The sequence below is a fragment of the Delphinapterus leucas genome, chromosome 8, assembly GCF_059928025.1.
Source record: "Delphinapterus leucas isolate spDelLeu-1000000601 "Yukka" chromosome 8, BTC_Dleu_Yukka2, whole genome shotgun sequence".
Lineage (NCBI taxonomy): Eukaryota > Metazoa > Chordata > Mammalia > Artiodactyla > Monodontidae > Delphinapterus > Delphinapterus leucas.
The window spans coordinates 94,016,450-94,041,448 of NC_143136.1; the positions used below are offsets into that span (position 1 = coordinate 94,016,450).

The following is a 24,999-nucleotide window of genomic DNA, read 5'->3' on the forward strand; positions in this document are numbered from 1 at the left end:
AAGTTAACAGATAATATCTGGAGTTGATGAATAATGAGATTGCAAGATAAGTATATTAGTACTTAAGATTATCAAGGTTGCCTTTTGGGAATGGTATTGGAACTGGGGGGTGAGGAGGGATGAAGGTGGGGACAATTGTTCTTCATCGTAAGTTCTTCTGTACTATGTGCTTTTTAAACATAAAAACTATGCTCATGAACACTTCGATTAAATAAATTAATGGTTGTAAAAGTATTGTTCTCTTACATCTTTTTCCTTTTCTTTTTTTCTTTTTTGGCTGTGTTCGGTCTTCGTTGCTGCATGTGGGCTTTTCTCTAGTTTCAGCGAGTGGGGGCTACTCTTCGTTGTGTTGTGTGGGCTTCTCATTGCGGTGGCTTCTCTTGTTGTGGAGCACGGGCTCTAGGCGCGCAGGTTTCAGTAGTTGTGGCTCGCGGGCTCCAGAGCGCAGGCTCAGTAGTTGTGGCGCACAGGCTTAGTTGCTCTGCGGCATGTGGGATCTTCCCAGCGAACCCGTGTCCCCTGCATTGGCAGGTGGATTCTTAACCACTGCGCCACCAGGGAAGTCCTCCCTTACATTTTGAAATAATAAAATGTTCTTTATGAGACTCACAATTTATAAAATAGACATATTAGGATGTTTTTGTTTTGTATTAAAAAAATAATTCTAAAGTTTAAAAAAAGGATCCTTATAAGAAGTTTCTTACTGATTTTTTTTTTTTTTTTTTTCTTTTTGCGGTACGTGGGCCTCTCACTGTTGTGGCCTCTCCCGTTGCGGAGCACAGGCTCTGGACGCGCAGGCTCAGCGGCCATGGCTCACGGGCCCAGCCGCTCCACGGCATGTGGGATCTTCCCGGAGCGGGGCATGAACCCGTGTCCCTTGCATCAGCAGAAAGACTCTCAACCACTGTGCCACCAGGGAAGCCCTTACTGATTTTTTTAAAGTAAACATTTTACTAAAGTATATCATACATATGGAAACTGCCCTCATCTTAAGTTTTCACAAGGAGAACACTCCTGTGTAACCAGCATCCAGGTCAAGGATTCTATGTCGCCTGACTCCAGGAAGCCCAGGGTGTGCTGTCTCCAGTCACTGGCCCCTCCTCCAACAACCACAGTCTTAACTTTGAACACCATTCTATAGTTTTTGTTTCGTTTTGTTTCTGAACATTATATAAGCAGATTCGTACATTATATACTCATTTACCTTTGGCTTCCTTATGAACATTATGTTTGTGAAGTTTATTAAATGGCAGCACAGGATTGGTGATAGTAAAACTCTGGGTATGTTTAAATTAACCTATGTCTCTTCAGGTTTCCCAGTAGCCTGGGGGATAATAATCAAAGGGTAAAGAATAACAGGCTTTGATTCTGTTACCTGAGCTGTGAAGCAAACTCCATCCCTGAAATACTCACTTCTGGCCCTATGTTTAAGGTGTACCATTGCACCTAGTTAGCTCCTAAAGTACCTCTCCACTTGCCCACAAGCCAGTATTTTAGGACATGCCATCCAATTCTGGCTTTGCTCTCTAATTCTGCTTCTATTCTAATTTACCTCTTCAACCTTTGCACCCTTCAGTCTTCTCTTTGTTACTCATAACCTTCTTATTTCATTTTTGGGGGGCAGCTATTGGACTTTTTTCCCCTTGCCAGAGGACTCATATCCGTTTGTCAATGTTTGGGGCACTAACAGATGCTTCCTTATGGTCAACCATGACTGAGGTTGCCTTGTGTCAATTTTCCGCCTCAAAATGTCTTTACTTGCCAGATTCATCTAGAGCTTTTTTGGGGGGGGGTGTGTGCGTGGGTTGCTGCAGGAATTGAGGGATCTTAGTTCCCCGACCAGGGATCGAACCCGGGCCCCCTCCAGTGGAAGCACAGAGTCCTAAACACTGGACCACCAGGGAATTCCCCGTCTAGAGTTTTTAACTGGAGTCTGAGAATTTTAAACTTCCACCACAGGGTGCGCCTATCTTGGGTGCTTTCTGAAAGGAGAAAGTCAGTGTGTCCCATCTTTGATCAACAGCTCATTTAACTCTGATTTCTATCTTAGGGGATTCAGTCTTCTTTATCAACATAGAATACCCTGTGATCTGCCTCAGTTCACCTAGACCTGCCAGAATTCCAGCCCAGGGTATACGGGTTGGCCCATCAACCCTGGCACTTGATAGGATCTCCCCAACTGTAAAATATGTAAAATCTCCTGTTTCATCCAAGAATTTCTCCTTGAAGCAGGGGTGAAATCAGCACGTCAGTCTAGTGTGGACTTATTTTCCAGAGGCACAAACTCCTAATGCCAAATAGCTATGGGCTGTTTGGAATCAGAGAGCGTCTCCCCCGGTACACTTGAAACAGTGACATAGAACATTCTTGCCAGCCTCTAGAATAGGAAATTGCCCTATTATTGAAGGTATAGCCCTTCAATTCCAACTTTCCACTTTTCTATTTGCTCCTTTCTGGCTTGGGTAAGGCGTTTCTAGTAAGACTTTCCTACTTTTCAGACATTACTCTTTGGGCTAACTGGAGCCTGGAAGAGGGGAAGGGATGGAAGGATAAGTTGGTTTAAAGATTAAGATCTACTCGGTGCCCAGTGCTACCACCTGTGAAAATGCCTGGCATCCATGAATGTTATCAGTCCAGCTTGTCAGCTACCTTTACCTCTTAAAACTACAAAGTGTACCAAACTATAGGCCTACGTTAGTATTGTCAGAAAAATCTTTCAGATACAATCTCCTTTTACTGTAGTTTTTAGATTTAGGTTTTAAGTTGATGGCTTATCTTGACTTAAAATTTTAGAAGGAAAAAAGCAGTATCAATTTTACAACTTGTCGAGAGCACTAAAAATCCCCATTTTCATATAATGTTTCATATATTTGAGTGAATATTTATTTTTATTAGTTATCTATTTTATACATATTAGTGTATATATGTCAATCCCAATCTCCCAATTCATCCCACCACCGCCCCCACCACTTTCCCCCCTTGGTGTCCATACATTGCACCCATCTACGTCAACACAGAGCACTGAGCTGAGCTCCCTGCGCCATATAGCAGGTTCCTCTAGCTATATATTTTACACATGGTAGTGTATTTATGTCAAACCTAATCTCTCAATTCATCCCACCCTGTGTCCGCACGTCCATTCTCTACGTCTCCCTTTCTATTCCTGCCCTGCAAATAGGTGCATCTATACCATTTTTCTAGACTCCACATATATGCATTAATATACGATATTTGTTTTTCTCTTTCTGACTTACTTCACTCCGTATGACAGACTGTAGGTCCATCCACATCTCTACAATGACCCAATTTCATTCCTTTTTATGGCTGAGTAATACTCCATTATATATATACCACATCTTCTTTATCCGTTCATCTGTCGATAGACATTTATGTTGTTTCCGTGTCCTGGCCATTGTAAAAAGTGCTGCAGTGAACATTGGAGACTTTTTGTGTGTGTGTGTGTGTGTGTGTGTGTGGTACGCGGGCCTCTCTTGTGGCCTCTCCCGTTGCGGAGCACAGGCTCCAGACATGCAGGCTCAGTGGCCATGGCTCACAGGCCTAGCTGCTCTGTGGCATGTGGGATCTTCCCGGACCGGGGCACGAACCCGTGTCCCCTACATCGGCAGGCGGACTCGCAACCACTGCGCCACCAGGGAAGCCCTGGGGACTTTTTTTAGCTTTATAAATAATCTCAATAATTTGAATCACACTGACATCTTTATTACAGTATTGGTTTATTTATTGCAATACTTTTAAAAGATAAGTTAATTGAAGTATAATTTACATATAATAAAATTCACTCTTTTAAAGTGTACAGTTATATGTGTTAAGACAAATTTATGCAATTGTGTAATCACTACCAAAATTAAGATAGAGAAGACTTCCATCACTGTAGGAAGTTCCCTTGCGCTGCTTTGTAATCAATCCCCTCCCTCAACCTCTAACTCCTGGCAACAACTGACCTGATTTCTGTCCCTATAGTTTTGTGTTTTCTAGATTTCCATATAAATGGAACCATCCAGTATGTAGCATTTTATGTCTGGCCTCTTTCACTAACGTAATACTTTTGAAATTGATTCATTTGTTGAATGTTTCTTTCCTGTTTTTTGGGGGGGGGGTTTTGATGAGTAATATTCCATTGATTGGGTATACCAAAATTTGTTTAGCCATTTACCTGTCGATGGGCATTTTGGATTGTTTACAGTTTTTCATGATTATGGCTAAAGCTACCCTAAACATTCACATGCTGGTGTTTGAGTGGGGTATGTTTTTATTTTTTGTATAAATACTTAGGCGTGGGATTGCTGGGACATATGGTAAATATAGGTTTGACTTTATAAAAGACTAATGCACTGTTTTTAAAGTGGATGTATATTTTCCATTGCCACCAGCAAATATATGAGAGTTCCAGTCACTCTGCATCCTTGCCAACATTTGGCATTATACATCTTTTTAATTTTAGCCATTTTAGTAGGTGTGTAATGATATCTTATTGTGGTTTTAGTTTGCAGTTTTCAGATGACTAATGATGTTGAGCACATTTTCGTGTGCTTACTGGCCATCTGTATGTTTTTGTTGATGAAGTGTCTTTTCAAATCGTTTGCCCATTTAAAAGTTGGATTATCTTCTTCTTATTGAATTATAAGTGTTACTTATATATTCTGGATACAAGTCTTTTGTTAGCTATTACATATTCTCCTAGCCTGTGGCTTGTCTTACCTTTGTCTTTTGAAGAACAGATATTAATTTTGATGAAGTCCAATTTACCAGTTTTTCAGTACTTTGTGCTTTTTTTGTCTAATCTAAGAAAAAGCCCAATCCAAGGTTACAAAAATATTTTTTCCTATGTTTTCTTCCACAAATTTAATACTTTTAGCTCTTACATATAGTTCTATAATCCATTTCAACTTCATTTTTGCATATAGTGTGAGATATAGGTTGAGGATTTTGTTTGGCTTTTGCATATGCATGTACAATTATTCTAGCACCATTTCTTGAAAAGACAAATGTTCTTTCCCCACAATACCTTTGTTGAAAATCAATTGACTGTGTATGTGTGGGCTTATTTCTCGACTCCGTTGTGTTCTGTTGATTCATATATATATTCATATATATCGCTGTGCAAATACCACATTGTTTTGATCATTATAGCTCTATAGTAAGTTGTGAAATTGGTTTATTCTTATTATGGGAAAAATAGTATTGAGCTGAAAATTTTCTATCTGTAGCTTCTTCCCCCTGGTTCTGTGTATGCCCTCTAGAATAAGATTACTTCCTGTTTTATATGACAGCTCCTCATTTATTTGAATAAATGTTCACACATTTTAATTTGGACTATAAGCTCTAGACCTTTCCATCTTGGGACATCTTTGTCTTTTTATATTCAGAACTTATCACTTTTCAGAGCTCAATAAATATTTGTTGAACTGAATTAAATTGAGCTCTGGAATAATTGTTCATTAGTGTCCTTAAAGCAGGTTACTTGAATTCAACATAGTGAAAAAGCATAGTTCTGGTGATATTCATGTCATTAAGGAACCATGGTTCTTTTGATCAAGAAATGAATCTTTCTTGGGCTTCCCTGGTGGCGCAGTGGTTGAGAGTCCACCTGCCGATGCAGGGGACACGGGTTCGTGCCCTGGTCTGGGAAGATCCCACATGCCGCGGAGCGGCTGGGCCCATGAGCCATGGGCTGAGCCTGTGCGTCCGGAGCCTGTGCTCTGCAACGGGAGAGGCCACAACAGTGAGAGGCCCATGTACAGCAAAAAAAAAAAAAAAAAGAAAAGAATCTTTCTGGATAATTGCATTGTAACTTGTTTGTTTTTACCCACTGGAAAGATCTTGATTTAATTTTGAGTTCTATCAAAGTTTTCTGTGCACATAGTTTAAAGAATCAGTAGCTCTATAAGGCTCCTTATGAAAAATAGCCACATCCTGATATCCTCCAGCCTTCCTCTCCACAGTTTGCAATTCCCCAGTGCTGTCAGTTTCAGTTCTTTCAGTCTTTGGTTGTTTACACCATATCTGTAAATAATGTGCTTATGTTGCAACTTTTTTTTTTCCCCAACAAGTCCAATTTACCAGGAAGTTTTAATATGTTTGCACTTAACTTCAAATTATATAGAGCCACAGAGCTACAAGGAAAAAATAGACAAATTCACTGTCATAATAGGAGATTTAACCTACTGCTGTCATTCACTGACAGAGGATACCTCTTTCAGAACCCCCAAAAAATTAGTAAGGATATAAAAAACTTAAATAACGTGAGCAGCAAATTTGATTCAACAAGCAGATATATAGTCACTGTAATCCAAAACTTTAAATTACAAATTATTTTCAAGCACACCTGGAACATTTTTAAAACTGACCACATTGTGTTATAAGGCAAATTTTAATAAATTTCAAAGTATTAAAATTATACAAAGTATGTTTCTTGACTTGTAGTTAAGCTTTAAATCAGTAACAAAAAAGTAACTAGAAGTTATGAAAAACACTACCTCTAAGTAACCCCCCCCAAAACAAATCACAATTGGAGTTAGAAAATAATTTGAACTGAATGATAATAAAAATATTATTATCAAAACTTGGATGTGACTGAAGCTGTGCTTACAGGAAAATGTATATATAGTCCTTTTTTTTTTCAAGGTAACAATAGTGTTTTTTTGTTTTTTACTTTTTTTTTTTTTTTTTTTTTGGGGTACGCGGGCCTCTCACTGTTGTGGCCTCTCCCATTGCGGAGCACAGGCTCCAGACGCGCAGGCTCAGTGGCCATGGCCCATGGGCCCAGCCGCTCTGCGGCATGTGGGATCTTCCCGGACCGGGGCATGAACCCGTGTCCCCTGCATCGGCAGGCGGACTCCCAACCACTGCACCACCAGGGAAGCCCTGTTTTGTTTTTTAATTGCACATGTCTATAAACCTAAAAAATAGGTTTTCTCTTTTTTTTATACAGTAGGTTCTTATTAGTCATCAATTTTATACACATTAGTGTATACATGTCAATCCCAACCTCCCAATTCATCACACACACCTCCACCCCCCAGCGGCTTTACCCCCTTGGTGTCCATACGTTTGTTCTCCACATCTGTGTCTCAACTTCTGCCCTGCAAACCAGTTCATCTGTACCATTTTTCTAGGTTCCACATATATGCATTAATATACGATATTTGTTTTTCTCTTTCTGACTTACTTCAGTCCGTATGACAGTCTCTAGATCCATCCATGTCTCCACAAATGACCCAATTTCGTTCTGTTTTATGGCTGAGTAATATTCCACTGTATATATGTACCACATCTTTCTTATCCATTTGTCTGTCGATGGGCATTTTATTTTCCAGTTTTAGACATTATCTATTGGGTCATTTTCATACTTTCTGCTAGACACTGGCTGGGCCAATTCAATATGGAAGCTCATTTCCTTAAGTTGGGAAATTTTAAAAGAATTATTAATATTAACATTATTTATATTCTTCTAGTTTTCTCCACATTATTTTTTTCTTTTTTCTTTTCAGTTTTTTCCTTGCTTTTTTCCCCCACATTATTCAGATATTGGATGTCTTGAGTTGGTTTTCTAATGTTTTTATCTCTTCTTTTCTGTTTATTGATCCATTGTCCTTTTGCCCTCCTTTGTGAGAATTTTCCTTAACTTTGTTTTCTAGTTCTTCTATTGAGCTTTTAATCTCTGTTATTATCATTTTTTTTAAGTCTTTTTAAAAATATTTATTTTATTTTTGGCTGCGTTGGGTCTTTGTTGCTGTGTGCAGGCTTTCTCTAGTTGCAGTGAGCGGGGGTTACCCTTCGTTGTGGTGCACGGGCTTCTCCTTGCGGTGGCTTCTCTTGTTGCGGAGCACGGGCTCTGGGCACGTGGGCTTCAGTAGTTGTGGCACGCGGGCTTAGTAGTTGTGGCACACAGGCTTAGCCGCTCTACGGCATGTGGGATCTTCCCAGAGCAGGGCTTGAACCCGTGTCCCCTGCACTGGCAGGCAGATTCTTAACAACTGCGCCACCAGGGAAATCTCTGTTATTATGTTTTTAATTCCCAGCACCTCTTTTTTGTACTCTGAGTATTTTTTTTAATAAATAAATTTATTTATTTTTGGCTGCGTTGGGTCTTTGTTGTTGTGTGTGGGCTTTCTCTAGTTGTGGCGAGCAGGGGCTACTCTTCATTATGGTGTGCGGGCTTCTCATTGCGGTGGCTTCTCTTGTTGCAGAGCATGGGTTCTAGGCACGCTGGCTCAGTAGTTGTGGCTCGTGGGCTCTGGAGCGCAGGCTCAGTAGTTGAGGCACACGGGCTTACTTGCTTCTGCGGCATGTGGGATCTTCCCGGACTAGGGCTTGAACCTGTGTCCCCTGCATTGGCAGGCGGGTTCTTAACCACTGTGCCACCAGGGAAGTCCTCGACGTACTTTTTCTTACTAGCATTCTCCCCCAGTCCCCCACTAGCATTCTGTTCTTGATTCATGGGTGAGATCTCTTCTCCGAGGATATTAATGATGACTTTTCTTGAGTCTTTTTCTTTTTAAATAGTCACTGTTTCCTTAAATTTGCTTTCTTTTTGTGTTTTGAATTCTGTCTTTCATATTATTAGCTATCCTTAAATGTCTAGTGATCTATATCTTTTTAATGATATACTCTGTTTCACCCTCTCCAGAGGATAAACTCAGAGTTTTAACAGAGTGTGGGAGGACATTGTGTCAGATAAATTCAGAATTTTGATAGAGTATGGGAGGACATTGTATCAAGTAGGGGATCTGGGAGTTTAATTGTTTAATAAACTTCTGACCAATCATCCTGTTTTCTTCCCTGTATTCACCCTACTTGCAGAATTACCTTGTTCTGCCACTCTGAGCTCTTTGGGGGTTCTTCAGTGCTAATCAAGTTGCTTTTCAGCTTTATGCTCTGCTGAAGTAGGGGTCCACTTGTCAGATCTGCTAAGACACTTTTCAGTTGTTCATCTGCTTTCCACCTTCTGAAATTTGCTTGCTATTTCTCCTTCTGTCCTGTGGGTTTATGTCTTCTAAAGAAAATCTGTTTATTGTCATTTTAAAATAGGCTTACTCTGATGAAGAAATAAGAATGATTTCTAGTTTAAAGATGGCATTTGAACATACTCATGTAGCTCTGTTCCTTCTTAAAACTTCTCTTTAATCAGAGATCCTTCTTAATTTCTTCAGCCAAGAACCCAGTGCTACTCTAACTTTTTTTTTTCACACACACACATTGTATTTCATTTTTACAAGAGATAAATAGACTGACACCAAGCATTGTAAATGGATGACCACAACAAAAGCAACAATGACTGCAATTACCAAACACGAAACACACTCACACTATGTCATAATATTGACATTCAGTCCAGGAATCCTCAACTATAACAGCTCCTTTACTTTGCAGTGAAAATTGATTTGTGTATTTTTTGCCTCTGAATCCTTGTGGGATTTTTTTTTTTATTCAAACAGAAAGTCACAAAAATTATAATCATCCTCATCAGTTCACTCAGTCCCATGTAATTAATTTTTTTTCATCTTGATCTTTTGTTAGCACTTTTATGAATCCATTAGTTTTCTATTAGAGTTCTGAAAATGCTTATTCATTCAGTTCAGCAGTATAGTCAGTTACCAGAAACCTGTACTTGTCAGAGTCTTTTCCATGAATTCCTTGAAGATGAAACCCTTAAAATCATCATGTTTTTCATTAGTAACTGTGATTACATGTGGGCTATTGTGGGCTTCCCTTGCCTGTTCCCTGCTGCACTCTTGCAATGTGCTGGTTGCTATACTTTCTATATGATATTCTGTAGCTTTACAGCCCTAGATGAAAAGTGATACTGAAGTTACCATTTAACGGTATCTGCCCTCCCCCCCCCACACACACAAAAACAAAAGAGAGAGAGAGAGAAGACATTTATACTTAGGGTCATTGTTTTCCCATGTAGCAGAAGTAGCTATTTTTTCATATCTTGCACATAAATACTCGTATCTTTTGAGAGCTGCACCATTAAGCATCACGGCCTTTTGCCCTCCACATTTTGTATGCTTATTCTGAATTTCATCTCTTGGTTTCTGATTCTTGTTTTCTGCTGTTAAGGGTATCAAATTCTGTGCTATATATTTCATTGCATCCTTTTACCTGTATTCTTCTTTTTTTAATTAATTATTATTTATTTATTTGTTTATTTTTGGCTGCATTGGGTCTTCGTTGCTGCACGTGGGCTTTCTCTAGTTGCGGTGAGCAGGGGCTACTCTTCGCTGCGGTGCACGGGCTTCTTATTGTGGTGGCTTCTCTTTTTGTGGAGCATGGGTTCTAGGTGTGTGCGCTTCAGTAGTTGTGGCACGTGGGCTCAATAGTTGTGGCTCCCGGGCTCTAGAGTGCAGGCTTGGTAGTTGTGGTTCATGGGCTTAGTTGCTCCGCGTCATTTGGGATCCTCCCGGACCAGGGCTCGAACCCTTGTCCCCTGCATTGGCAGGCAGATGCTTAACCACTACGCCACCAGGGAAACCCCTTCTCTTCTTTTTAAAAAGAAAATAATCTCTTAATTTGTCATGTCTTTTACTGATCATTTCTTCTTTGATTTTTTTTTTTCTTTTACCTAAAATGACTGACTTTCATGGACCTAACCTACCAACTACAGTATTTCTTCTAAAGTGGTGAAAACGAGCTAAGGTACTGGGTGTACTTATTGAGTCTTCTGCTTGTTACAATTGCATTGGTTGGTTGTTTCATTTCCAGAGGAAACCTCTTTGATTTGAGAAGGGCCTATGCCTAGTTTTGAAGATGATTCTGGAAAAGATAAGAGTTTTAAAAATAATTTATTTATTTACTTTTATGGTAATATGGTAATACATGTACATGGAACAACACTAAAAAGGCACAAAATAATACACAGTGTAAAGTTTTTCCTCTCTCTTTTACCTGCTCTCTGAGCCTCGCAAGCCCCCATTTCTTCTCCTCAGACGTAATCACTGGAATCATTTTTTTTCTACACCCTCTAGAGAGCTATAAATATTTATGCATATATGCATATAGATCGGAAATGTAGTGTTTTTACTCTTGCCACATCTACTCAACGTAGTACTGGAAGTCCTAGCCAGAGCAGTTAGACAAAAAAAAAAAAAAGGAAGGAAGGAAGGGGCACTCAAATCCAAAAGGAAGAAGTAAAATGCTCTGACATGTAGGTGACATGAAATGTAGATGACATGATCTTATGTATAAAAAACCCTAGGGAGTACACCATAAAATTGTTAAAATAAGGAAACAAAGTTGGTAAAGTTGTAGGATACAAAATCAGTGTACAAAATGCCATTGTGTTCTATACAGTGCCAACAAACTTTCAGAAAGATAAAATCCCATTTACAATAGCATCAAAAAGTATAAAATATTTAGGAATAAATTTAAACAAGGAGATGAAAGATCTATACACTGAAAACTATAAAATATTGATGAAAGAAACTAAAGAAGACACAAATAAGTGGAAATATATCCTGTGTTCATGGATTGGAAAAATTGTTAAAATGTCCATACTACTGAAAGCAATCTACTGATTAAATGAAATCTGTATCAATATTCCAATGGCATTTTTCACAGGAATAGAAAAAACAATCCTAAAATTCCTACGGAACCACAAAAGAACTTGAATAGCCAAAATCTTGAGAAAGAAGAGCAAAGCTGGAGGAATCACACTTACTGATTTCAAATTACAGTTGACCCTCAAACAATGCAGGGGTTAGGGCACACAGTCGAAAATGCTTGTAACTCATAGTTTACCCTCCACATCCACTGTTCCTCCACATCTGCGGATTCAGCCAACCTGGAATTGTGTAGTACTGGAGTATTCACTATTGAAAAAAACCCATGTGTAAGTGGACCTGTGCATTTCGAACCCGTGTTGTTTAAGGGTCAATTATGTATTACAAAGCTATAATAATTAAAGTATGATGCTGGCATAAAAACATACATATAGACCAATGGAACAGAATAGAGAGTCCAGAAATAAAGCCATGCATATGCATTCAACTAATCTTCAACAGAGGTGCCAAGAATATACAGTGGGGAAAAGATAGTCTCTTCAGTAAGTGATGTTGGGAAAACTGGATGTCCACATGCAAAAGAATGAAATTGGATCCTTAACTTACACCATATACAAAAATCAACTGAAAATGAATTAAAGACTTAATCATAAAATCTGAAACTAACACTCCTAGAAGAAAACATAGGGGATAAGCTGCTGGACATTGGTCAAGGCAATGATTTTTTTTGGATTTAACAACAAAAGCAAAAATAAATAACTGGAACTACATCAAACTAAAAAGTTTTACATAGCAAAGGAAACCATCATCAAAATGAAAAGGCAAACTATGAAATGGAAGAAAATATTTGCAAACCATATATCCATTAAGGGGTTAATATCCAAAATATATAAGGAACACAAACAACTCAATAGCAGAAAAACAAATAACATGATCAAACAATGGGCAAAGGACTTTAATAGATATTTTCCCAAAGAAGACATACAAATAGCCAACAGGTATATGAAAAGGTGCTCAACTTCACTAATCTTCAGGGAAATACAAATAAAAATCACAATGAGATATCACCTCACACCTTTTATGACTGCTGTTATCAAAATGTCAAAAGATAACAAGTGTTGATAAGGATGTGGAGAAAAGGGAACACTTGTGCACTATTAGTGGCAGTGTAAATTGATACACCCATTATGGGAAATAGTATGGAGGTTTCTCAAAAAATTAAAAATAGAACTACCATATGATCCAGCTATCCACTTCTGGGTATATATGCAAAGGAAATGAAATCACTATCTGGAAGAGATATTTGCACTCCTATCTTTATTGCAGCATTATTCACACTAACCAAGATAAGATAGCCATCCATTGATGGATGAATGGATAAAGAAAATATTATTTCTATATATAATGGAATATAATTCAGCTTTAAAAAGGCAGTTAGTCTTGCCACTTATGACAACATAGACAGACATGAAGGACATTATGCTAAGTAAAATAAGCTAGACACAAAAGACAAATACTGCATATTTCATATGTGGAATCTAAAAAATGCAAAAGTCAAACTCAGAATAGAATGGTGGTTACCAAGGGCTAGGGAGTGGGGGGAGAGGGGAGATATTGGTCAAAGGGTACAAACTTTCAGTTAAAAGATGAATAGGTTCTGGATGCCTAATACACATCATGGTGACTGTAGTTAATATATACTTGAAATTTGCTAAGAGAGTAGATCTCAAGTGTTCTCAACACATACACACAAAAAATGGCAACTGTGGGAAGTGATGGATATGTTAATTAACTTGATTGTGATGTTATACGTATATCAAATTATCATATTGTATATCTTAAACATGTAATTTTTACATATAAACCATACCTCAAAAAGGAAATGTGGTATTTTTATTTCTTTTTGAATATATTGACAATTTTCTTTCTTTCTTTTTTTTTTTCAATAATAACTTGTTATTTCACAGTGTCCCCCATTAGAGCAAATCCCCTGACACTGTGCATCTCTTGGACTGTCCCATGCCCACTCTGCCCTTCAGTGTTCATGCTGCTTATCCTTAGATGGAGAGGTTCTCCATTATTGAGTGTAACTGGATTCCAGTCTTCAGTACAGCTGGGCTCCCAGGGCAGTTATTGTGTTTCCATTTACTAATTCAAAGGCAATATTCTGTAGTCGATTTTCGTTTGGTTTGGAAACAACTGATTCAGCAGTCTCACAGATTATTGTAGCCCTAAATGTCCATCTAATAAGTTTAGAAAAACAACTAATCACTAGTCCCTAGAGTAGAACCTTTGCTCGTTATCACCACACCGCACGCAAAAGACTCTGTGATACTTAAGGGAAAGGGGAAGGTGGAGAAAACCCTCTGCATGTGGTCTTGCTTAAGTCCATTCAGTCAGTGGAGGAATTCCTACATCCTTGGTCTCTAACCTTACACTCCACTGGGTGAGATCTCTTGCCAAATCCTTTAATACGTGTTGGTTCACTATACTTGAGAAGGTGAATTTCTCTTTCTCTTGTTGATTTATATATATCGAACATTTTGGTTTCAAGGAGTTGTTGCTTTATGGTAAAGTTCAAGAAATTGAAATTGTGGCATCTGTGGTCAAGACATATTCTTTATGGTACCTTTCCTACCCTTCTAGATTATATTGTATATATGCTTTCCATTCACTTCACCTTTCCTTTGAGCCTGGTCTGTCTCTTGCCCCAGAGCTGAACTCAGCAGAGAATCGATCTACAAACATGATCACCACTACTTCTCTGAGGATTCAGCCAACAATTTTCTTTTTTTTTTTTTTTTTTTTTTTTGCGGTACGCGGGCCTCACTGCTGTGGCCTCTCCTGTTGCGGAGCACAGGCTCCAGACGCGCAGGCTCAGCAGCCATGGCTCACGGGCCCAGCCGCTCCACAGCATGTGGGATCTTCCCGGACTGAGGCACGAAGCCGTGTCCCCTGCATTGGCAGGCGGACTCTCAACCACTGCGCCACCAGGGGAGTCCTTCTTTCTTTTTTTTAAAAAAATTTTATTGAAGTATAGTTGATTTACAATGTTGTGTTAGTTTCAGGTGTACAGCAAGGGGAATCAGCTACACATAAACGTATATCCACTCTTTTTTAGATCCTTTTCCCATATAGGCCATTACAGAGTATTGAATAGAGTTCCCTGTGCTATACACTAGGTTCTTATTAGTTATCTATTGTATATATAGCAGTGTGTATATGTCAATCCCAATCTTCCAATTTATCCCTCCCCCCTTTACCTGCTGGTAACCATAAGTTTGTTTTCTACATCTGTAACTCTGTTTCTGACAACAGTTATGTTTAACCCAGCACAACGTTTTTCTAAGAGTTGCCTCTTACCAGTGCATCAAAATTGCCTGGAAGCTTACTAAGAATACATATTCCTGTTCCAGATATACTGAATAAGACTCTTTGGGGGGAGGGGGTGGGGTCCAACATGGGAATCTACATTTTATTCAATTTTCCCTGTGACTACTACTGTCCTAAGTATTTTTTTTAAATTTTTATTGGAGTATAATTGCTTTACAATGTTGTGTTAGTTTCTGCTATACAGCAAAGTGAATCAGCTATACATATACATATATCCCCTCTTTTTTGGAACTCCTTCCCATTTAGGTCACCACAGGGAGCTGAGTAGAGTTCCCTGTGCTCTACAGTAGGTTCTCATTAGTTATCTGTTTTATACATAGCAGTGAATATATGTCCATCCCAATCTCCCAATTCATCTCACCCACCCACCCCTCTTTGGTACCCATACATTTGTTCTCTACATCTGTTTCTCTATTTCTGCTTTGCATATAAGTTCATCTGTATCATTTATCTAGATTCCATATAAAAGCGATATTATACGATATTTGTTTTTCTCTTTCTGACTTACTTCACTCCATATGACAGTCTCTAGGTCCATCCACATCTCTGCAAATGGCACAATTTCATTCCTTTTTATGGCTGAGTAATATTGCATTTTATATATGTACCACATCTTTATCCATTCCTCTGTTGGTGGACATTTAGGTTCCTTTCATGTCCTGGCTATTGTAAGTAGTGCTGCAGTGAACATTGGGGTGCATGTATCTTTTTGAATTATGGTTTTCTCCGGGTATATGCCCAGGAGTAGGATTGCTGGGTCATATGGTAGTTCTATTTTTAGCTTTTTAAGGAAACTCCATAGTGGCTGTGTCCATTTATATTCCCACCAACAGTGTAAGAGGGTTCCCTTTTCTTCACACCCTCTCCAGCATTTATTGTTTATAGATTTTTTGATGATGGTCATTCTTACTGGTGCGAGGTGATACCTCTTTGTAGTGTTTTTTTTGTTTGTTTTTTGCGGTACGTGGGCCTCTCACTGTTGTGGCCTCTCCCGTTGCAGAGCACAGGCTCCGGGTGCGCAGGCTCAGCGGCCATGGCTCACGGGCTCAGCCGCTCCGCGGCATGTGGGATCTTCCCGGACCGGGGCACGAACCTGCGTCCCCTGCATCAGCAGGCGGACTCTCAGCCACTGTGCCACCAGGGAAGCCCCTCATTGTAGTTTTGACTTGCATTTCTCTAGTAATTAGTGATGTTGAGCATCGTTTCATGTGTTTGTTGGCCATCTGTATGTATTCTTTGGAGAAATGTCTATTTAGGTCTTCCGCCCATTTTTTGGATTGGATTGTTTTTTGGTAATATGGTATTTTTAAACAACAACCTCAGACAGCGTTAGATCTTTATGGTGCATTCAATAGATGACATATTAAGTATGCCATCAACTAAAATTCACAGATTTTAAAAACACATACCATGTTATGGGAAAGAAGACCACAGACTTAGGGTTTAGAGTAGGAAGGAATGAGAGTGAAGACATAAACTGTAGTTGTTTGACTATCACACCTCAATTCCTAGATTGGCTTTTTATAGTCTTTCAATTTATGTTCTTAAAAGCATACAAGATTAGCAGATTTTTTTTAGGCACTTTAAGTCACAAGATGATGTCAAAATGTTATAAAAATGTTATTTTGCTTAATATTCTGTGATGTTCACTTATAATTGAGTTGAGTGTTATTTATAAAGAATGCTGGTAATATGCTTTTGAAAGAGAAAGATCTCAGTATTTGGTCAGAGGGAGTGAAGCAGAAGATTCTCTTCAGTTTGAGACAGCTTTTCTCTAATTGGTTATCTCTGTAACATTGTAGCCATTTCTATATATGGGGTCTGATTTCTTTTTCTTTCTTTTTTCTATTTATTTTTTTGGCTGCTTTCGGTCTTCATTGCTATGCACTGGCTTTCACTAGTTGCAGCGAGTGGGGGCTACTATTCGTTGTGGTGCACGGGCTTCTCATTGCGGTGGCTTCTCTTGTTGCAGAACACAGGCTCTAGGCATGTGGGCTTCAGTAGTTGTAGCACATGGGCTCAGTAGTTGTGGCACACGGGCTCTAGGGCACATGGGCTTCAGTAGTTGTGGCATGTGGGCTCAGTAGTTGTGGCTCGCGGGCTCTAGAGCGCAGGCTTAGTAGTTGTGGCGCACGGGCTTAGTTGCTTCACGGCATGTGGGATCTACCTGGACCAGGGCTCGAACCCATGTCCCCTGCATTGGCAGGCGGATTCTTAACCACTGCGCCATCAGGGAAGTCCCTGATTGCTTTTTTTATACCATTATTTTGTATTTCCTCAATTCTGAATTTATAACAATTCTGTTTTTATACTCAAGTATAGTGCTTTGAATTTATTCCCTATAAAATTTACATCTATTGGTATGTGCTCTGTGTGTTCACTCTTCTGATAAATCCACATTTTGTTTCTTCATCCAGTCTTAATAGAAGGGTTTTATGTATCAAGCTAAATTCATAGCCCATTGGCACTGTACCAGAAACTTCCTTCAGGTCACCATGGATGTATTCTAAGATAGATATTTGCAAACTTTTTCTATAAAGGGCCAGATAATAAATACTTTAGACCTTGTGTGTCATATAGTCTCTGTCACTAGTACTCACTTTTGTTTTTGTTGCACAAGAGCAACTATTGATAATATTAAATGAATGAACAGGACTGTGTTCCAATAAAATTTTATTTTCAAAAAAAATTGATAGGCCAGATTTGACATATGGACAGTAATATGCAAACTCTTGCTTTAAGGGAGTGAGAATTCCCTTTAATTGTTAAGTGCTGAGTTTTCCTTTAGAGTATAATCCAAAGAACAGTACTATAAGAATATTCTGGGGCTTCCCTGGTGACACAGTGGTTGAGAGTCCGCCTGCCGATGCAGGGTACACGGGTTTGTGCCCCGGTCCGGGAAGATCCCACATGCCTCAGAGGGGCTGGGCCCGTGAGCCATGGCCGCTGAGCGTGCGCATCCAGAGCCTGTGCTCCGCAACGGGAGAGACCATGGCAGTGAGAGGCCCGCGTACCGCAAAAAAAAAAAAAAAAAAAAAAAAAAAGAATATTCTGGATTATCTGAATAACTAGTTTAAAATCAGGCATTTATGTATTTGGTACTCTGTTTGGCACATAGGGGTACATGCATGCAGAACATCATACTCATGATGGAACTGATTGATTTTTTTAGCTTCTGAACTTTAACATATCAGTAACCATGATAGTCCATATGAAATGAAGAATTTTTCTCCTCTTAATTATAGTCATAGTTATATACCTGTTTGATACAGATTTCCATAACACCTCAGAGTTGACTTGATATTTATGTGATTGAAGTGTCTGCAGTGTTTCCAAATCACTTCTTAAACTTGGTCTTGGAATTTGTGGCAGAGCCTGATGTTACTTTCCCCAAAACCCTTATTCCGTTTTTCCCTCACTGACACAACCCAACCCTGGTGGGGGGGGTTGTCTCAATGACCAGCTAAAACCCCACTTTTCTAAGCTCCATTTCAACTAGGAGTGGTTATGTGACACAGTGTAGCCAATGAAACATTAGTAGAAGTTGCTGAATAGGGATTCTGGGAAAACCTGTTAAAATAGGGTCAACCCAGTTGGCACGTACCCTTTTGTCCTCTTCCTTTCTTCCTGCATCAAACAATGATGCCAAACCTGGAACTGTCACAGCTATCTTTTGACCTGCCAGGAAGAAAGAACAAGAAAATTGTAGAGGTGTGGCTCTGACATCTGGGCTGTTCCTCCAGCATGGACTGCTAACTCCAAGCTTCCTGTTCAGTGGCAGGAAGGACGGAGTGAGGGGGAAAATAGGCCTATCTATTTTGGTCATTGCTATTTGGGTTTATATTTTTGTGCAGCTATAAATTCTCTCTCATTAAAATAGTAAATACATGGGCTTCCCTGGTGGCGCAGTGGTTGAGAGTCCACCTGCTGATGCAGGGGACATGGGTTCGTGCCCCGGTCTGGGAGGATCCCACATGCCGCGGAGCGGCTGGGCCCGTCCGGAGCCTGTGCTCCGCAACGGGAGAGGCCATGACAGTGAGAGGCCCGCGTACCGCAAAAAAAAAAAAAAAAAAAAGTAAATACAGGATATGGATACAGTTTATATATTAAGTAGATAGAAAGCTATTTCTTTTCACCGTAAAACCCCAAAGCATCAATTTAGTTTCTGCAAAATGACACCATCTATCGTATTAAATTAATATTGCTAAGTAGAATTATTTTTATTTTGTGGTTTATTCTTCATTTTGTAAAAGTGTTCTCATTTTAAAAATACTTTCTAAACTCTGTAAGTATAAGGAATTTGTACCTAGTTTTGAGTTTGTTCTTATTTGACATAAAAAATTCTTAATTAACAGTAAGTTTTTCGGAGAATATTTTCTTTTGAAATGAGTTTGATGATTACTCAGATATGAGGACCTGCTTGAGGCATTCATTTTGAACCCAGCCAATATATGTTTTTAAACATGACTTGAATTTAATTTAATTTAATTTATTTATTTATGTATTTATGTATGGCTGCGTTGGGTCTTCAGTGCTGCACTCAGGCTTACTCTAGTTGTGGCGAGCGGGGGCTACTCTTCATTGCAGTGCATGGGCTTCTCATTTCGCTGGCTTCTCTTGTTGCACAGCACGGGCTCTAGGCACGCTTGCTTCAGTAGTTGCGGCGTGCGGGCCCTAGAGCGTGAAGGCTTCAGTGGTTGTGGTGTGTGCACTCAGTAGTTATGGCACGTGGATTCTAGAGTGCAGGCTTTGTAGTTGTGGCGCACAGGCGTACTTGCTCCGCGGCATGTGGGATCTTCCCAAAAGGGATTGAACCCGTGTCTCCTGCATTGGCAGGCAGATCCTTAACCACTGTGCCACCAGAGAAGTCTGAACCCAGCCAATGTTTTAAACCTTTTATTTCTTCGGCTGTGCTGTGCGGCACGCGGGATCTTAGTTCCCCAACCAGGGATCAAACCCGTGTCTCCTGCAGCGGAAGCTCAGAGTCTTAACCACTGGACCGCCAGGGAAGTCCCTCTCAATGTAACCTTTATTGAACATTTGGATAGAAGTGACTAATACCCTATTTTTGCCTTACAGTCTTTACCCCGAAAGGGTGCATAACATTAGTAACACTTAGTACACTTATGGCTTATATGTTTGTGTCCTGCTCAGACTAAGGGCCTAGCACTATGCCTGGTGCTCAAAGGAATACTTGGTGAATGACCAAATGAATATTGTGTGCTTGGTGGTTATTGAAACTGAAAATAATTTTTGCTATATACTTGCCTTAATTCACCTTTACATCTCCACAAGATAGAGACTATAATAGAAGTGCTCAGGTTTTATTAACATATAATTCAATAAGTCCAAAAACTAGGCCAAAAGGAATATGTAAACAAAAGGTTATTGTCCTACCATATTCTGAGAGAGCTCTCAGTTTGTAATAAAACTATTTAACTTATTCCTCCATCTACCTAGCAACATTTAAGTATCAGTGGTGCACATGTCTTTATTAAGGAATTCTAAAACTGTAAATCATTTTTACTACTTATAAAGTCTCTTTAGACTAGATCACGCAGGCTGACTTACTTCTTAGTTGCTTTTTTATATGAACTATGTTTTTGTTTTTAACTCCAAAATATTGTAATGAATGTTATTGTCTAATTAAGCCCTAAAAATTCTCCACTAATTACTGCAGGAATAATCAACTGTTTTGACCTGCAGTTTTATAAACAAGAATAAATAATTGCGTCGAAGCTAATATGTGGTATAATGGCCCAGTGGGAATTATTATACATCCTGAAAACAATAATAATTCTCTCAAAACAGCTGAGATACACCTTTTTTAAAAACAATTTAGGAGGATGCAGAGACTATTTCCTGTTTTGCTCTTGTAAAAGTTATAGGGTAATTTTGTGCTAATGAAGTCAGACTAACGAAGCATAATATTTTCAAAATATTATCATGCATTAGGGACTAGTTTAATTTTTAAAAACTCATGAACAGGAAAAGCAATTCTTTTTAAAACTTCATTGGTCTTTTGGTATACACAAGGATTTGTTTATAATACCCCACATCTCTTAATGTACCTTGAAATTATTACCAGGCTTTTATATCCTTCCTGTATGTGACCAGTGTTTCATAATAGGTAAAGAACTAACACAAAAGAAAACACTAAATGTTATTTTAACCTGTTTTTCAAATATGCAGCAGATGTGGGTTGCTTCACGTAAAGTCTTTCTCCTTTTCCTTCCCTGTCAACAGGCTCTAGAATTCTTTGGGTATATCTTCCATGTGCCTCTGAACATTGGTGGGTAAGGATATGTTGTCTAGAGCTACTTAGGATGACACAGTAGAAAGACGACATGAGTTACCTACTGAATTTATCACCTGGAACCATCCCACCCTGGATTTCTTGCTATATATTATATGATATATTAATTCTCTTTAGCGATTAAGCCATTTTGAGTTGTTTCATTTCTTGCACTGCCTCCTTATGAAAACAGTGTTTATAAAACCAGTTTTTAAAGTCAGTCAAATTTCCTTCCGTTAATAATGGCTAAATTGGAAGCTGCTGTCCTCTGTATCGTCCCTTTATTCATTGCCAGTATTTACTTACTGACAGTGAAGATAGTTATTTGGATTTTTTTTTAATAAGTTAATTTTTTAAATTTATTTATTTTTGGCTGTGTTGGGTCTTCGTTGCTGCTCATGGACCCTCTCCAGCTGTGGCGAGCAGGGGCCACTCCTTGCCGCGGTGCGTGGGCCTCTCACCACGGTGCCCTCCCCTGTTGCGGAGCACGGGTTCCAGGAGTGCAGCCTTCAGCAATTGTAGCACGTGGGCTCAGTAGCTGTGACTCATGGGCTCCAGAGCGCAGGCTTAGCAGCCGTGGTGCACGGGCCCAGCTGCTCCGCGACATGTGGGATCCTCCTGGACCAGGGCTTGAACCCGCGACCCCTGCATTGGCAGGCAGGCTCTCAACCACTGCGCCACCAGGGAAGCCCTATTTGGATTTTATTGAACAGAACTTTTTCTTTTTTTTTTAATTTATTTGGTTCCGCTGGGTCTTAGTTGCAGCAGGCAGGCTCCTTAGTTGTGGCTTGTGAGCTCCTTAGTTGTGGCTTGCCATCTCCTTAGTTGTAGCATGTGAACTCTTAGTTGCAACATGCACGTGTGACCTAGTTCCCTGGGATCAAACCCGGGCCCCCTGCCTTGGGAGCTCAGAGTCTTAACTCACTGAGCCACCAGGGAAGTCCCTATTGAATAGAACTTACCATCACCATCATAACAGCAGTAAAGTTTTTATGGTATTCCCTTTACAAAGTACTATCTTACCTCATTTTATCACAGCTCAGCTTACTTGGCTTAGTCGTTTCATAAAACAGATGAGACTAAGAAGCTGGATATAAGAGGTCTAGGATATATTTAATTATATGCTTGCAAATAAGAGCAGTGCTCTAAGCTTTTACAGAAATGCAGCAGACCGATTTGATATGCAACCAAAATAAATACTGTTGTTTTGTAGTTTTTATTTGTAACAGAAATTTCCGACTCAAGGGTAAGAATCACAGACTCAAATCAGTTGTTTAAATAAACCCTACAGAGGTTTGATTGTTTTTTTTTTTTTAATCTGGGGCTTAATTAGCTTTAGTTTCAAATATAAACATGCATTGTATGTCATAAAAACTTCAGGATATTCCGGGAAAAGAGTCCAAAAAGAGGTTTTAAATGTGGATCTATCTGGAGTATATTGTAAAAGACTTAGGTACAGATTTAGGACTTGTATATGTGTGATACTTAAAACTATGAGAATGGATGATAGCTTTAGGGATTTAGGTAGAGCACAAGGAGAGAATGACTAAAGATTGAACACTAAAGAAGGTGGGTGGGGCTTCCCTGGTGGCGCAGTGGTTGAGAGTACGCCTGCCCGTGCAGGGGACGCGGGTTCGTGCCCCGGTCTGGGAGGATCCCACATGCCGCGGAGCGGCTGGGCCCGTGAGCCGTGGCCACTGAGCCTGCGCGTCCGGAGCCTGTGCTCCACAACGGGAGAGGCCACAACAGTGAGAGGCCCGTGTACCACACAAAAAAAAGGGTGGGTGGAAGAGGAGGCACCAGGGAATGGAGCAGAAGATGAAAGCTAGGAAGAGAGTCAGTATCGCTGGGAGGCCGAGGAGAGCTTTTGCAGGAAGTGGTTGTTCTATACCAGACACCATGAAGAGGTCAGGCTAGATGAGAGCTGAAGCTGAAGGTGTCCTGACCACATCTACTTGCCATTTGCCAAAGCAAAGAATGTTTTTCTAATTTTCAACCTCAATTTTTTCCTTTTATCATGTTCATGTTAGTATCATGTTACAATATTATATTGTGCACTTTGGGGATTTTACACAAAATCAGTAAAGGTGTAAATCTTACGTTATTATTTGTGACATATAAATATACATGTATATTTATATACACCTGCACACATACCCACACATATAATAACTTGTGCTTACAAAGACTACTTCCAGAAGGCTACCCAAGAAATTGGTTACTTTATTGCCTTCAGAGCAGCCAACATCTGGGACATCCTTGAGGAACAGGGATTGAAGAGAGATTTTCTACTTTTGTACCTCTTAAATCGTGTGCATGTAATGTATCTCCAATTCCAAAAATAAATAATATTAAAGCTAAACAAATAAAACGAAGGCCATTTTATCACGTTGAACTTTGATAATTATGGGGAAAACTATTTTAAGACACTGCTGTGGCTGGAAAAAATGTTATGATTTGGTCCTCTGAACTCATGGTCCCTGTAGCTTGGTCTGTAAGGGAGAGTGGGTGGATTTATTAAAGTAACGTTAAGTTAGCATTGGTCAAATATACCATAGTAAAGAGTGGTATGGTAGTATGTTATCAACTATATATATATATATATATATATATATATATATATATATATTAAATTGTTGATTCCTGCTAATGGACAGTTAGCAAAATCCAGTAGCCAAAAGGTCAGTATTCTCCCTGGGGTAATAGCCCACTTCTGAAGCCAAAAGATGCATGGTAATTGATTAAGCAGATCCTGTTTTCTCGTACTGAGTCCTGAATTCTATACTTATGATTCAAAACAGAGTTAGAGCATTAAATTCTCAGTGTAATCAAAATATTCTCTTGGAGAGTTTTTCTGTTTTCTTTTTACAGACATGATTTATTCAAAAGAGATATGGGTGTTAATTATAGAAAAGGTGGTGTTTTAATATAAAGAAATTGGAGAAAAGCATCAGGTTAAACATAAATTATTCAGTTCTATGAGTATTAGATTAGAAATTTAGCTGGTATGTAAAGTGATTGTCAGGAAAGTATAATGCTGTTCAGTTTTCTCTTTTCTATCTGTATAAGAATTTGGGTTAAAAATAGCAAACACTGAGCATGTGCATCATAGATACAGCTGCTGCAAACACCAGAGGTTTGGATGCCGTGATACTGTAAGTGGATGATTAATGTAAGGGGCCTTAAGGTTTTGTTAACAGCTCAGTGAAAGGAAAAGTTGCTTTTTGATGTCTGCAGCCAAGATGGATAAATTATGATTTAAACAATTAACAATGAATTTGGAACAAAGAATAATTTATTTTTTGTAAAAATGGAAAACTGAACTGCTTGTAAAATTCAGATAAAATTGCATAGCTGTTGGCATACCAAACCAGGTTTAGCAAACACAATGAATATTCTTTAATGAAGGAAGTTTTCTTTTTAGCTGTAGGTTAAAGTCCCTATAATTCGAATTGTATTTGCCATTTCCCAATGGGAGAAAAAGCTGTTTTTATTTCCTTGGATATAAAGTAATTATGGGCAGTCCTTCATTTACAAAGTAGACTTTAGTTTCATTCAAATGTGGTGTAAAATTTTTATGAAGTGAGAAATTGGATTAGCTATATTTTCCCTTTTTATATTATGGTCTCCATCAGTCATCTTTCTTGTTTCCCTTCTCGCTGTTGACTCCATGCCCACTGTTCAGGTTTCCAACATGTTATATAGCTACTGCCCTATTTTTAATTTTTCTTTTCTTTTTGCTACCAAAATTCCTTTCTGATTACTCTGTATCTGTCGCCTCCCTTT

At 39.1% G+C, this 24,999-nt stretch overlaps 1 protein-coding gene and 1 pseudogene across 8 annotated transcripts in view; both read left to right on the forward strand.

Moving 5' to 3' along the window:
* The window catches only part of ZRANB3 (zinc finger RANBP2-type containing 3), a 279,900-nt gene that overhangs the window by 82,951 nt on the left and 171,950 nt on the right, over positions 1-24,999 (forward strand). The window lies entirely within an intron of this gene.
* Positions 1-24,999, forward strand: part of LOC149748592 (cytochrome c oxidase subunit 7C, mitochondrial pseudogene) — a 104,532-nt pseudogene that overhangs the window by 54,859 nt on the left and 24,674 nt on the right. Inside the window, exon 2 of the transcript XR_016393998.1 lies at positions 1-24,999. This exon is cut by the window's right edge and continues 24,674 nt beyond it. The product of XR_016393998.1 is annotated as a cytochrome c oxidase subunit 7C, mitochondrial pseudogene (transcript).